General features: G+C 42.9%; 2 pseudogenes; one reads left to right on the top strand and one right to left on the bottom strand.

Annotated features, from left to right (window-relative positions):
* Positions 1-10,925: 10,925 nt before the first annotated feature.
* LOC126254844 (5S ribosomal RNA) lies at positions 10,926-11,043 on the top strand (annotated as a pseudogene).
* A 1,499-nt stretch (positions 11,044-12,542) lies between these two features.
* LOC126253756 (5S ribosomal RNA) lies at positions 12,543-12,660 on the bottom strand (annotated as a pseudogene).
* Between the last annotated feature and the right edge of the window lie 561 nt (positions 12,661-13,221).

The following is a 13,221-nucleotide window of genomic DNA, read 5'->3' as shown; positions in this document are numbered from 1 at the left end:
GCTCAAATCCAAATTCCTAAAACACTCACAGAGTGGTCTTATGCCACTATGATAGGAAGATAGATGAGAACCAGATTCACCCATGTTATAATTTGATTGAGAAGTAGTGGCTCTGGTTTCATAAAGTGACTTGAGGCCAGGAGAGAGATGAGCTGACCACATGCCACTCCATATCCGCATTCAGTGACGCCCGTGGACTGAGGATGACACGGCGGCTGGTCGGTACTGTTGCGCCGTCATGGCCTGATCGGCCGGTGTTTAGATTTTTACAATCTTGTCTCACTCCATCTGGAACCGTGCACGCGCTCCAAGTGGAACCATACACTGTCTGAGCCTAGGAGGGCCATCGTATATTGAGCTCCGTGTGGACCTGCCTTAACAACACAAAAAATTTCGTTTCTATGTATTGCTGATGATTCTGTTCAGTAAGTCTTCATTAGTTACATAATCTACCCATCTAACATTCTCTATTCTTCTGTAGCAACATATTTCATTCGCTTCTGTTCTCTCCTTGTCTAAACTGTTTATTGTTGATGTTTCACTTCCATACGTGGCGACACTTCAAATAAATTCTATCAGAAAAGTCTTCCTTGCACCTAAATCTATATTCGATGTTAACAAAATCCTTTTCATCAGAAACATTTTTCTGATCATTGCCAGTCTACAATTCATATCCTGTCTTCTTTGGCCTTCATCAGTTATTTTGGTGCTCCAGTAGCAAAACTCATTTACTACTTTAAGTTTCTCGTTTCGTAATATAATTCTCTCAGCATCACCTAACTTATTTAGATTACACTCCATTATGCTTGTTTTGCTTTTGTTGATGTGCATTTTATAATCTCCATTCAAGACGTCGTCCACTCCATTCAGCTGCTCTTCCAGGTCCTTTACTATCTCTGAGAGAACTACAATGTCATCAAGAAGCCTTAAAGATTTTATTTCTTCTCACTGGACTTAAATTTCTACTTTACATTCTTCTTTGGATTTCTTTACTGCTATGTACAGATTGAATAACATCGGCGATATGCTAGAACCCTGTCTCACTTCCTTCTCAACCACTGCTTCTCTTTCATACACATTGACTCTTATAGCTGCCATCTGCTTCCTGTACAAGCTATAAATAGCCTTTCGCTCCCTGTATTTTACTTAAGGTACCTTGAAAATTTTAATGAAAATAGAACCTTTGAAATTAAACAGTCGCACAGAGAAATATGCATAATGTTCAAACGTATAAGTACAGCTGTTTTTCATCTCTACAACGCTATTCTGAAACGTCTCTGTGACAAGGCATCGTTGTAGCTCTATAGATGGTCATTGATTTCGCCTGTAGCCGTTAGCACTTCGCAAATGAAAGCTGCCGAAAGTGCTGCCAGGTGTCAGGGATTTCCTTAAGTTGACTAGAGTGTAAGAGTTTCTTAGCAGTAAAGAATAAGTGTATTAGAACATAAGCACGATGAAGCATATTTTCACGCATCTCAGTGTTTATGAAATCATATATCTTGAACATGTGTCGCACGATTATGTATTTGTGAGTAGGAGGACAACAGGGGCAAGAGCGCATTTTGAAGGAATGAAGCTGACATAACCGTATTATCCTCTAGATGGCTGAATAGCGATCTAATACTTAGTATGTGTTGGACAGCTTTCGTGATCGAGTGGAAATTTGAGAAGATCCAATGTAGACATGTGTTCGTGCTGGACCATTATTCCCTCCCATGTAAATCGTCTGATTGACTGCTTCTTCACATTTCCCATCTTTATTTGGTTGAGAGAACATCGATTGTGGTGTGTGCTGAGTGCATCTAGCAGGTGAAAGACAGGTGGAAGACACGTTTGCTCGTTCTCTAGATATGACACGTCAGTTGACTTTGTAAATTATAAGCATGATTTGGAATTTGTTATATCACCGACATTGGTACCTGCAAGTCGAAATATCAGTTTCCTCTATTTTTTCGATGTTTCACATAAAGGTTTTTGCAGAAGAGATTGGTTTCTAGTTACTCAGTGCTTTGCAGCCTCGTTAAGGTTTTGGGGTTCGAGAGAAATAATTTCCGGACTATATCTTCCAAATTATACTGCCAAGAAATACTGCTAAGCAAGCTATATTGGTATGTGCTTGATATTGAGAAGTATCGCGATAATTGTATGATATTCTGGCAAACCATGCGAAAATACATATAATCCCAGAGTCTGGAGATGGACGCGGAAAACAAGAAAGCAAGCAGGTTAAAGCCAGAAACAGTAACGCCTTTGCGCCGAGGGGAACCGACCCCGACTTTGTGCAACAGTTCTGAGAGTGGCTTCGGTCCACTGAGGGCGCTCTGGTTACACATCTAGGGTGGATGACTTGTCACCATTGGTTGTGGTGGATGACTACCGACCTTGTGGGAAAATACCTAGTGCTGTGAGGACTGTATACGATGCATATGCTTATGCTGCCTGTCTTTGTGGTATATGTATGAGTGACTGGCGGTCAATAGCTAGATGAAAGATGTAAAAGAGGCGATTTTATATGGCGCAGCATAGGAATTGTATGTGTACTACATCGACACGGCACATGGTGATATATTGGTGAGTTGGAGATCAGTTTATTGGTCTAATATTCAAGCTTCCATCCTCAGTGGCAGAGCAGTGTAATTGAGCAAGAGTCTTTGTATTTGACAATCTGTAGGCCACTTTTCAGGGTTGAAATGTCAGTGCAATATGGCTATCTGTACGAAATAGTTTTGGTGCTGAAAGTCTCATCTCCAGAAAGAAAAAGGCAGACAGTGCTTCCACACTGGCAGCATCGGTGATTTGGCGGATAAATTCAGTAAGAGCCAATTAGAATGCTCCATTCATTCGCAAGACATGCTTTGTGCTGGGACACAGGAGTCTCTACATAGCAGTGAGAATGTGTGCGTTTTGGAGACGTTTATTGAAAGCAGGACTTAACGATTTCCAGGAAGGATATGAGGTGACGGATAGGGTGCCATGTTAAGACCATGAGGAAGAATGCAATCGGTGTTATTTTCGTAAACAGATCCTGTTAGGACAAGAACTTCCATGCAGACAAGCTGAGACATCACGAAAGCTCCTACAAAAGCGACTGTTAACTATTTCTGTGACACTACGATTTTCGTGAGGTAGACTTGACTCTTATTTACATAGCCATGTGATGTCTGTATAGCACTGAGACCCTTTTAACTGCAACTGCAATGGTGAGTAGCTAGTTAGACGTCTCGCACTTGATGGTGGACTTGCAGCTGTGTGTCAGCCACAGTAAACATGTGCGCCACTAGATGTATCCCACATGTGCTGTTAGGATTGCTACGAACAATGCACCCTGTGCTATTCTGGGAATCATTGCAACACATTTCTATAGGGCGACCTGTGCCGTCAGTATGACACTGACAACCTTATATTTGCACCTATGATGGTAAACACATTCACTTGGCCCAGAGGCATCTGGCATCTGGAGATGGCTGCATGGTGTGCGAGTCCATAGGTTGACTCTGCTCTTATTTACATAGACATGTGACATCAGTATAACACTCGAAGAGCTCTAACTGTATTCCCAAAAATAGACGCAGTTTCACCTGCTAACTGTTAGCAGCAGCGGTGTGAGAGCAATGGCTCTCGCCCCCTGTGTTCATCTCTCTAGCGCTGCCTTGCGCCCGGCTGGCCCTGCAAAGTGCCTGTGCAGTGTCAGCGGTGTCGGCATGTGCACACGTTGGAACAGTTCGCTGATATGTCACAGTTGGCAATAGTTCGCAATTCTTTCTTACGTGCACTGTGTGTTTGTGCACAGCATTATTATTGGCTGGTTAAGCGTTGTGAACGTGTTTGCAAAGCCTTTTACAAGCACTAATTTGACAATTTACGAGTTGTTTGCGTGTCAGTAGGCTGTGCAATGCATTATTTACACAGTTTGCAATTAGCAAGCATGTCTGCAGAGCATTATACATGCATTATTTTCACAATTTACGAGTTGTTTACGTGTCTGTACATCAGTGTACTGCAGTATTTCGGCGATTTTCACGTAATTTGCAGGTCTGTATGCTGTGTACTGCATTATTTCAGTGACTTATGAGTAGTTAGAAGGTCTGTAGGCTGTGTAATGTTACCCCAAGTATGTCAGAGTGAATGTTTTGTATCAGTGTATTAAATAAATTATGCGAAATCCATCCCTAAATAAATTGTTGCAAAATAAATATAGTTCCCCCCCTACTACCTCCAGCAGCCCAGAACAGGCTGAGTTCTTCTCCCGCTATCCCCTGCCCCCTGTCTCCCATCTTGGATTACATCACAGAAAGGAGGATAGCACTCTCTGGTTGCGGTACTGTGTACTAGGTCAGCAATGGCTCTGGACCTCCTTTTGAACACCATGGATGGAGCTACTGCCCCAAATTGTTTAAATAAAGACTGCCTGCAAAATGAAGACTTATGACCATCCTATCCAGCAGCCCAGCCCACACTGCCCCTTTTCCCACCAATTCCAAGGAAGAGGTGGCGGTCGAATGGCTTAGGTTAGTGGAAGTAGCCCAAGTGCCCTTTTCCCACTATTTTCTTAGGTTAGTGTAGGTAACCCAAGTGCCCTTTTTCCTCACCATTTTCTGAAGGTGGGGACGGGGTAGGGAGTTTACCAGAGGGGGAAGGGTTAATGAATTGATCAGTTTCATTATGTAGTCAATCAAATTGATAAGAGTGATAGGGACTATTCCAATAATTCTTACCTGAAAGTGTACCTATAGCAGCGAGGGGGAAGGGGTGGGTTGGAAGTTTCCCATGAGGAGAGGGGAGGGGAAAGTGGCAGGGGAACAGTAGATTAATGACCTGTCAATCAAAAGGAAGGGGTCTCCTAGCAGAACAACAGGTCAGGTACCTGTCAATCAAAGGAGAGCAATAAGTTAAATAATTGTCAATCAAAGGAGAACAATAGGTTTGCACCTGAGTGCATACCTGCCCCTGATAGGCAACCCACACTAACAAAATGCGCTCGTGCCCATGTTGTCCGCCTACTTTTGTGTAGGTATGTTCAGTGGCATATGAGAATACCGTCTGCGTAATATACTGCGAATAGAGTTAGTAGCAAAGAAATAAATTTAAATGTCATGCATGATGCGACAGTTTTTCACGCAACTCGTTGTTTATGAAGTCACATCTTCTGAAAGATGGTGGGTAGGTGGCTTCTACTCCGATTGTGGCCTGACACTAAGAGTTGTGTGTACCAAGTTTGGTTTAAATCGATCCAGTGGTTTAGCAGATATGGAACATACATACACAAATACTCACATACATAGATTTTTATAATATGCATGCATTGGGATGTTGCCATTTGTTTTGTTGTTCCAGGATTGTAAATAACTTTTTGGTAACGAAAAGACTGCAAATGGAGCTGGCTCTTAGGAAGAAATTTCATATTCAGATTTGAGATGACCAGGAACAGGTTAAGGATTTAAAAAGTGGTATACATAGCATGTAGTTATTTATAGCGTAAGGTGCACATAAAATCCAATGCTTGTAGAAGTTATGTTTTTAACATAATGCAACTGAGATGGGCTTCAGAGAAACATGCCTGTACACATCACAGTACATTAGCGAACAATTTATAGAGGGTCTTCCACGAAATGCGCCGTATTGGAACCTCGCCACTTTTTCGAGGAAAGAGGTCTGCTTTAAGCAGCTCCATAAAAACGAGTCACGAGCGGATACGTTCTGTGAGCGTAAAGGCGAGGGCAGATCGTCGCTGCGAGACGTGAGTCTCGTAGGAAACACGCCAATCAACGTCTTCTCCGAATCCCCTACTGCGCGCGCCGTGGCTCAATCTCGTTGGAACCACAGTTGTCACTTTCGAAGTCGTCACCCACGCTGTTCGATAACAAGGAAGGCGTACATTACAGCCACATACCGTCGATGGCTCACAGATATGGTACATCCCGCATCATTTTGGAAAATGCACGGACTCAAAATCTCAAAACCAGTAACGCCACACATTAGACACGATCGCCATTTTATCCGTAGCTTTATAGAACAAGTAGCACATGCGTAAGTACCGGCGCTGTCGGGGACCCCACAGACGGAGTGACCGGTTTTTCGGGGAAATTTAAGGGTCCATAGTATTTAGTTTAAAACAAGACCATTTAGAATTAAGTGCGCATGATTCTGCAGTAATTTGTAACCACTGGTAGTGAGAATTAAATGAGATAAATCTGCGTGTATTGTCAGTCAGTTCAAGAATACAGTCGTCGCAGTTCTACTTTATTAAATGTAATACAAATGGTTTACATGTTTTATTATACTGCTGTCGAATGTGTGTTGTAACAAATTTCCGCCACAGTATTGTCGTCAAGAGCTGCTAGCTTTAAATTGTTAACAAAACTTGCCTAAAACTGGTTTTTTGATTTTCCTTCGCATCGAACGACGTAGACTCCTAGGCAAAAACGCCATATGGTTGATAGTGACATATGTTTAATAGCTTTTACTCTCTTTACAAAAAGGTCCTACTTACGTATTACATATCTTATTACAATGTTACGGCAAGTGAAACTTTACGATATTGTAATGTATCAACAGCCATCTGCACCTAGATCTGCATCTACATAGATAATCTGCAAGCCAACGTACAGTGCGTGGCGGAGGGGACCCTGTACCTATCACTTGTCATTTCCTTTCCTGTTCCACTCGCAACGTTACTACAAGATACTTAAAGGACTTGACTGAGTCAAACAGGACACTACTAATACTGTACACGAACATTACAAGTTTGTTCTTCCTACTCATCGGCATTAACTTACATTTTTCCATATTTAGGGCTAGCTGCCATTCATCACACCAACTGGAAATTTTGTCTAAGTCTTCTTGTATCTGCCTACAGTCACTCAACTTCGACACCTTACCGAACAGATAGCATAATCAGCAAAGAACCGCAGATTGCTGCGCACCCTGTAGGCCAAAGCATTTATGCATACAGCGAACATCAGCGGTTCTGTCATACTTTCGTGGGGCACTCCTGACCATACCCATGTCTCTTATGAACACATACTGGGTGCTACCGTTTAAGAAGTCTTCGAGCCACTCACATATTCCATATGCTCTTACCTTCGCTAACAGCCTGCAATGGGGTACCTTGTCAAATTCTTTCCGTAAATCTAGAAATATGCAATCTGCCTGTTGCCCTTCATCCTTAGTTCGCACTATATCGTGTGAGAATAGGACAAGCTGAGTCGCACAAGTTCGATGCTTTTTAAAACCTTGATTATTCGTGGACGTTAACTTCTTAATCTCATGAAAGTTTATTATATTCGAACTGAGAATATGTTCAAGGAGTCTGCAGCAAACAGAAGTCAGGGGTATTGGTCTGTAATTCTGCGGTTCCGTTCTTTTACCCCTCTTATATTCCGGAGTCACTTGCTCCTTTTTCCAGTCGCTTGGGATTTTGTGCTGGGCGACGGATTCGCGATAAATGTAAGCTAGGTAAGGACCCAATGCCGTAGGGTATCCGTTGTAAAATCGAAGTGGGATTCCATCAGAGCATGGTGATTGATTTACTTTCAAATCTTCAGTCGCTTCTCTACTCCAGGGTTGCTTATTTCTATGTCGTCTGTAGGGGACTGTGTACGATGGTCAAATGTTAGTACGAGTCTCCTGTGTGAACGATTTCTTGAACGTGAAATTTAAAACTTCGCCTTGCGGTTTGGTATCTTCAATTGTCATACCAGACTGGTCAAAGAATGACTGAGTGAAAGCCTTAGACCCACTTAGCGATCTTTTACTAAGGTGTGACAGTGGTAGCTATTGTATTCTTCTCGCATATGTCTTTTCACAGACGCTCGAACCTCTACTAAATTTCGCTTGTCGTCATTTGTGCATTCCATTTTGATTTGAGAGTGCAATAGCCTCCTACTTCTTCACTATCGTCCGAATTTTGTTATTAAACCACGGTAGGTCTTTTCCTTCCTTTATCCACTTACTAGGTACATAACTATACATACCATGATTTACAATCTGCTTAAACTCTGCCCATAATTCTTCTACATCTATATTACTGGAACTAATTGATGCTAATTCATTGTCTAACTGAGATTCTAATAATTCTTATCTGTTCTATCCAGCAGAAATACGCTCCTAGACTTCTTGACTGGCTTATTATCTTTTGTAGTGGCTCCCAGCACTATGGGACTTAACATTTGAGGTCATCTGTCCCCCAGACTTAGAACTACTTAAACCTAACTAACCTAAGGACATCACACACATCCAGGCCCGAGGCACGATTCGAACCCGCGACCGTAGCAGCAGCCCGGTTCCGGACTGAACCGCCTAGTACCGCTCGGCCACAGCGGCCGGCTCTATCATGGTCGCTAATTCCCGTTTCTATACTGACACTGTCGAAAAGGTCCGACCTGTTTGTAACTATCCGGCATGTTCGTAGCTACAAGGTCTAAGATATGTCCATGCGCGTGGGCTGCCGAACTAGCTGTTCAAGACAGTTATCAGAAAACGTGTTCAAAAGCATTTCGCACGACTGAACCCCCGACAATGAATCCACAGACATCCCAGTCTGTACTAGGTAGATTAAAGTCGCCTCCAACTAGTACTGCATGATCTGGGCATTCACGCGCTATTGACCCTAAACTTTCTCAGAATGACTCTACAACTGTCATGGCAAAATCTGGTGGCCGTTAAAAGCACCCAGCAATTACCTTGGTTTCACCTGCACCTGTTATACACAGTCAGATAACTTCACTGTCACTCTCAAGCTCGACCTCAGTACAGAAAATATTTTTTTTCAACTGCAATGAACACTTCCCCTCCTATGCCTCTAATCTGTTCCACGTCTCACTAAATATCTCAGAGCTTTCCACTTCAGTTTCAGCCAGCTCTCGGTCCCAAGAATAATTCGAGAACTTTCCAGGAGGGTTGTATATTCAGAAACTTTATTACTAATACTTCGACGGTTTAATGATAAAATTACGACAGTCGAACTGTCTTTATTATGAACGCCGTTTGATTTCCCTTGCTGCATATCGAAAAAATGGTTCAAATGGCTCTGAGCACTATGGGACTTAACATCTATGGTCATCACTCCCCTAGAACTTAGAACTACCTAAACCTAACTAACCTAAGGACATCACACAACACCCAGCCATCACGAGGCAGAGAAAATCCCTGACCCCGCCGGGAATCGAACCCGGGAACCCGGGCGTGGGAAGCGAGAACGCTACCGCACGACCACGAGATGCGGGCGCTGCATATCGACTTGTGGGTGTTCATCAGAGCGCCTCAGACTACTGTCTAGCCTAAAAACCTGTCGTTTGCACTTCACAAGTACTTTGCTACCCGAGTAGCTGCTTCCTTTGTGTAGTGCACCCCTGACCTATCAAGGGGAATCCTACAAATCCCCAAACGATAAGCAGGTCTAGAAATCTACAGCGAAGACCATCACAAAGTCGACAAAGCCTTTGGTAGAGAACCTCCACTCGGCTTCAAACGGAGTACCCCGATCATCTCCTGGAACAATGCTGCAAATTGTGAGCTCTGCTTGCACTCTGCGCGTGAGGCCACCAGTCTTCACCACCTTCGCCAGTCACCTGTACGAACTGGGGATCACCTCAGAACCCATAACTAGTAAACCCCTCCCCCGTGTGCCTGCTCGGACCCTGCAGAAGGAGCGGCCACCTGTCCACTCACAGGCTGAGTGGACGACGCCAGGCGGGCAGTCTCCACATTGGCCTTACGCCTCGAGCGACGCGAACGCGTTACCACTTGCCACCCACCCTGCTGTGAGGTCGGATACAGCGCGTCGGATTTTTCTTCATCATATTTTCGCTACGTAGATTTTATTTCAAAAATCGTGTACAGTCGCAGTCTGTGTATGGTTGTGCTCTGATTGTCGAGCTGCTAATAAGTAGTGTGAAAATGGCTGACACTGCTGCCTTCTCTGTTGCGAAACACCTACTTGGAACACCGTAGGGGCGAAAACAAGTTGTTCCTAATACTTTTTACAAGTTTACAAAAAGAAATCAACTTTGAACTGTTTACGTCGATCTGTATTTACTAAAGATAAGGACTTGCTGAATATGTTCTGTTTAGCTAAGTCGGTATCGTTTCACAATTTTAGCCTCGCTCTGGTCATCCTATTTTTTCGTTAAAGCCGGAATACCTACATCTTTTAAATGTAAAATACATCAAATATATGCTAATTAACATATCAAATTATCACTTAATAAAAAATACATGTCTTCTTGTTTTTAATTACATACTGAACGTGAAATTCTCAATTAGCGATATTTTGTAAAAGATTTTTAACAATGGTTATTTAAACCAAGAAAACAAATCAAAGTAAATTTTTCACAACATACAGCATACCATTTAATTTTACAGTTGCCCCCGTACCACTGCAACACAGAACTAATATGGAGCCAAGTTAAGGGATTTTTCGAGAGAAGTTACAAGAGATTTAAGCTGCCAGACGTACTGGAATTAATGCACGAAAGTTTCTCAAACATCACTGCTCATTGCTGGCGGGAAACAGAACGGCACATCATAAAACAGAAAACGTGGCACCTGACTGGCTTCGAAAATTCCGTTGTTGATCTACTCATTGCCAGTGTAGCAAATCGCTGTTACACTACTGAAATGTGTCTTTGGGATTCGGATATGGAAGGAATTGAAAGAATATCAGACTGCTGATTGTACGAAATACCTTCACTGGTTTTAATATGTATCTATACGGAGAAGTCCGTACATTAAGCTTCTGCGTCACACATACCTAGCCCAGAACAATTACCATATGTTCAAGTTAGGAGTTTTCATCAGTCTTGTTTTTAACTACCATACTGTGTTAGTTAAGAACGATAGCAAGTTATGCTTTCCGTCTGGTTCCCAAAGAAGCGTGCGGTATTGCTAGAGTATTTCTGAATATTGTTTCATTCTCTTTAAAAATTGGCAACGGCCTTGCCGCAGTGGATACACCGGTTCCCGTGAGATCACCGAAGTTCAGCGCTGTCGGGCGTGGCCGGCACTTGGATGGGTGACCATCCAGGCCGCCATGCGCTGTTGCCATTTTTCGGGGTGCACTCCGCCTCGTGATGCCAATTGAGGAGCTACTTGACCGAATAGTAGCGGTTCCGGTCAAAGAAAACCATCTTAACGTCTGGGAGAGCAGTGTGCTGGCCACACGCCCCTCCTATCCGCATCCTCCACTGAGGATGACACGGCGGTCGGATAGTCCCGATGGGCCACTTGTGGCCTGAAGACGGAGTGCTGCTTGCTCTTTAAAAATTAAATGACATTCAAAGCTTAATTGTTTATTTGCTCGTCTCTTTTTACTTCGTAACTGCAACTTCTCACATGATTGCAGATTAGGTGGACCAGCTTACTAGCCAGTGCTGTCCAAGTAAAGTACGCTGGTGAAGCTGTTGTCCAGTATTATTAAATGGTTCAAATGGCTCTAAACACTATGGGACTTAACACCTGAGATCATCAGTTCCCTAGACTTAGAACTACTTAAACCTAACTAACCTAAGGGCATCACACACATCCATGCCCGAAGCAGGATTCGAACCTGCGACCGTAGCAGCAGCGCGGTTCCGGACTGAAGCGCCTAGAGCCGCTCGGCCACAGCGGCCGGCCCAGTATTATCGCTAAGTTGATGTAAGCGTAAAGTACAGCATAAAACGTATCCTTATATCGTACCTGACTGTACTCAAGTCAGCTTGGCTTTCGCTCCCAATGAAACGAAATCCAGTGAGATTCGAGTTAACGCAGGAGAATACATGGTGTAATGTTTTCATGAGGTTTATTTTTGTGATCTACGCAGTATAATTGGTAGATGGAAGTACAGAAATGTATCATGCTTGGAACACTTGTATCTAACACGCATAGCAACCAAACATGCTGAAACAATTTCATCCTTCTACCCTGACAAAACGATTCCTTGAAATTTCCGACATGGAGCGTATGTTATTAATAATTTAAGGATATATTTTTGATGGTTATCATGGTGGCAGGTTATCGATTTATATTTCTTATTTTTATCTTTATATATGATGGGGAAGCCATTTCTGTGCAAGCCTGTTCACCCCTACATAACTGCTGCAAGGGGTATCCCCACATACATTCTTTAAAAACCAAACTGACAATTCCTTGATGCCTCACGACGTGTCCTACTAACCGAGACTTTATTTTAGTCAAGTAGTGCAGTTAATTTCTTGTTTATCCAAATGAAATAAGTACTTCTTCATTAGTTCTTCGTTCCATCAGTCTAATCTTCAGTAATCTTCTATAGCACCACATTTCAAAAGGAGCCGTTCTTTGCTTGTCTGATTTATTTATATTCCAGTGCAAGGACACATAAAAAAGCACTCCGTCTTCAGGCCACAAGTGGCCCATCGAGATCATCCGACCGCCTTGTCATCCTCAGCTAAGGATGCAGATAAGAGGGGCATGTGGTCAACACGCCACTCTCCCAGTCGTTATGATGATTGTCTGTGACCAGTGGCGCTACTATTCGGCGGAGTAGCTCCTCAATTGGTATGACGAGGTTGAGTGCACCTGAAAAATGGCAACCGCGCATGGCGACCCGGAAGGGCACACATCCAAGTACCAGCCACGCCCGACAGCGCTTAACTTCGGTGATCTGACGGGAACCGGTGTATCCACTGTGGGAAGGCCATTGCCGCCAGGACACATGCCAAACAAATATCTTCAGAAAAGACATTGTAACGTTTTAATATTATTCGATATTAAAAAATTCATGTTTTTTTTTTTTCAGAAACACTTTTCTTGGCGGACCAGGATGGCTGGACGCAGGATTGAACCGTCGTCCTCCCGAATGCGAGTCCAGTGTGCTAAACACTGCAACATCTCGCTCGGTCAGTTTGTTTAGTTGTATTAGTGAAAGTATGGATCCGTAAACAATTTACATATTACTGTTCATTTGTAATAGTGACATGAATTTGCTTTCACTTACCGAACAGAGCTCTGTCATCTATGCTGGTCATTCATCGCAAGTAATAACTTACATTAAAATTACGATATTAGGAATCGTATTCACATTTTCAGAAACACGAGAATTTCCAAGTTTACTGCTTTGGATACATTTACTAATTTAAAAGTACAAATTTTGCTTATTAGTTCATTTAAACTGGTTAAAAACTAAGCTACGTGCACTGATCACCATTGTTTGCGCCATCAGCTGCACTGCCTAAACCAGTACCATAAGTATTAATAAAGTTTATA

This window comes from Schistocerca nitens, chromosome 4 (genome assembly GCF_023898315.1).
Source record: "Schistocerca nitens isolate TAMUIC-IGC-003100 chromosome 4, iqSchNite1.1, whole genome shotgun sequence".
Classification (NCBI taxonomy): Eukaryota; Metazoa; Arthropoda; class Insecta; order Orthoptera; family Acrididae; genus Schistocerca; species Schistocerca nitens.
The sequence above is the reverse complement of the archived record's forward strand: the minus strand, read 5'-3'. Positions and strand labels throughout refer to the sequence as shown.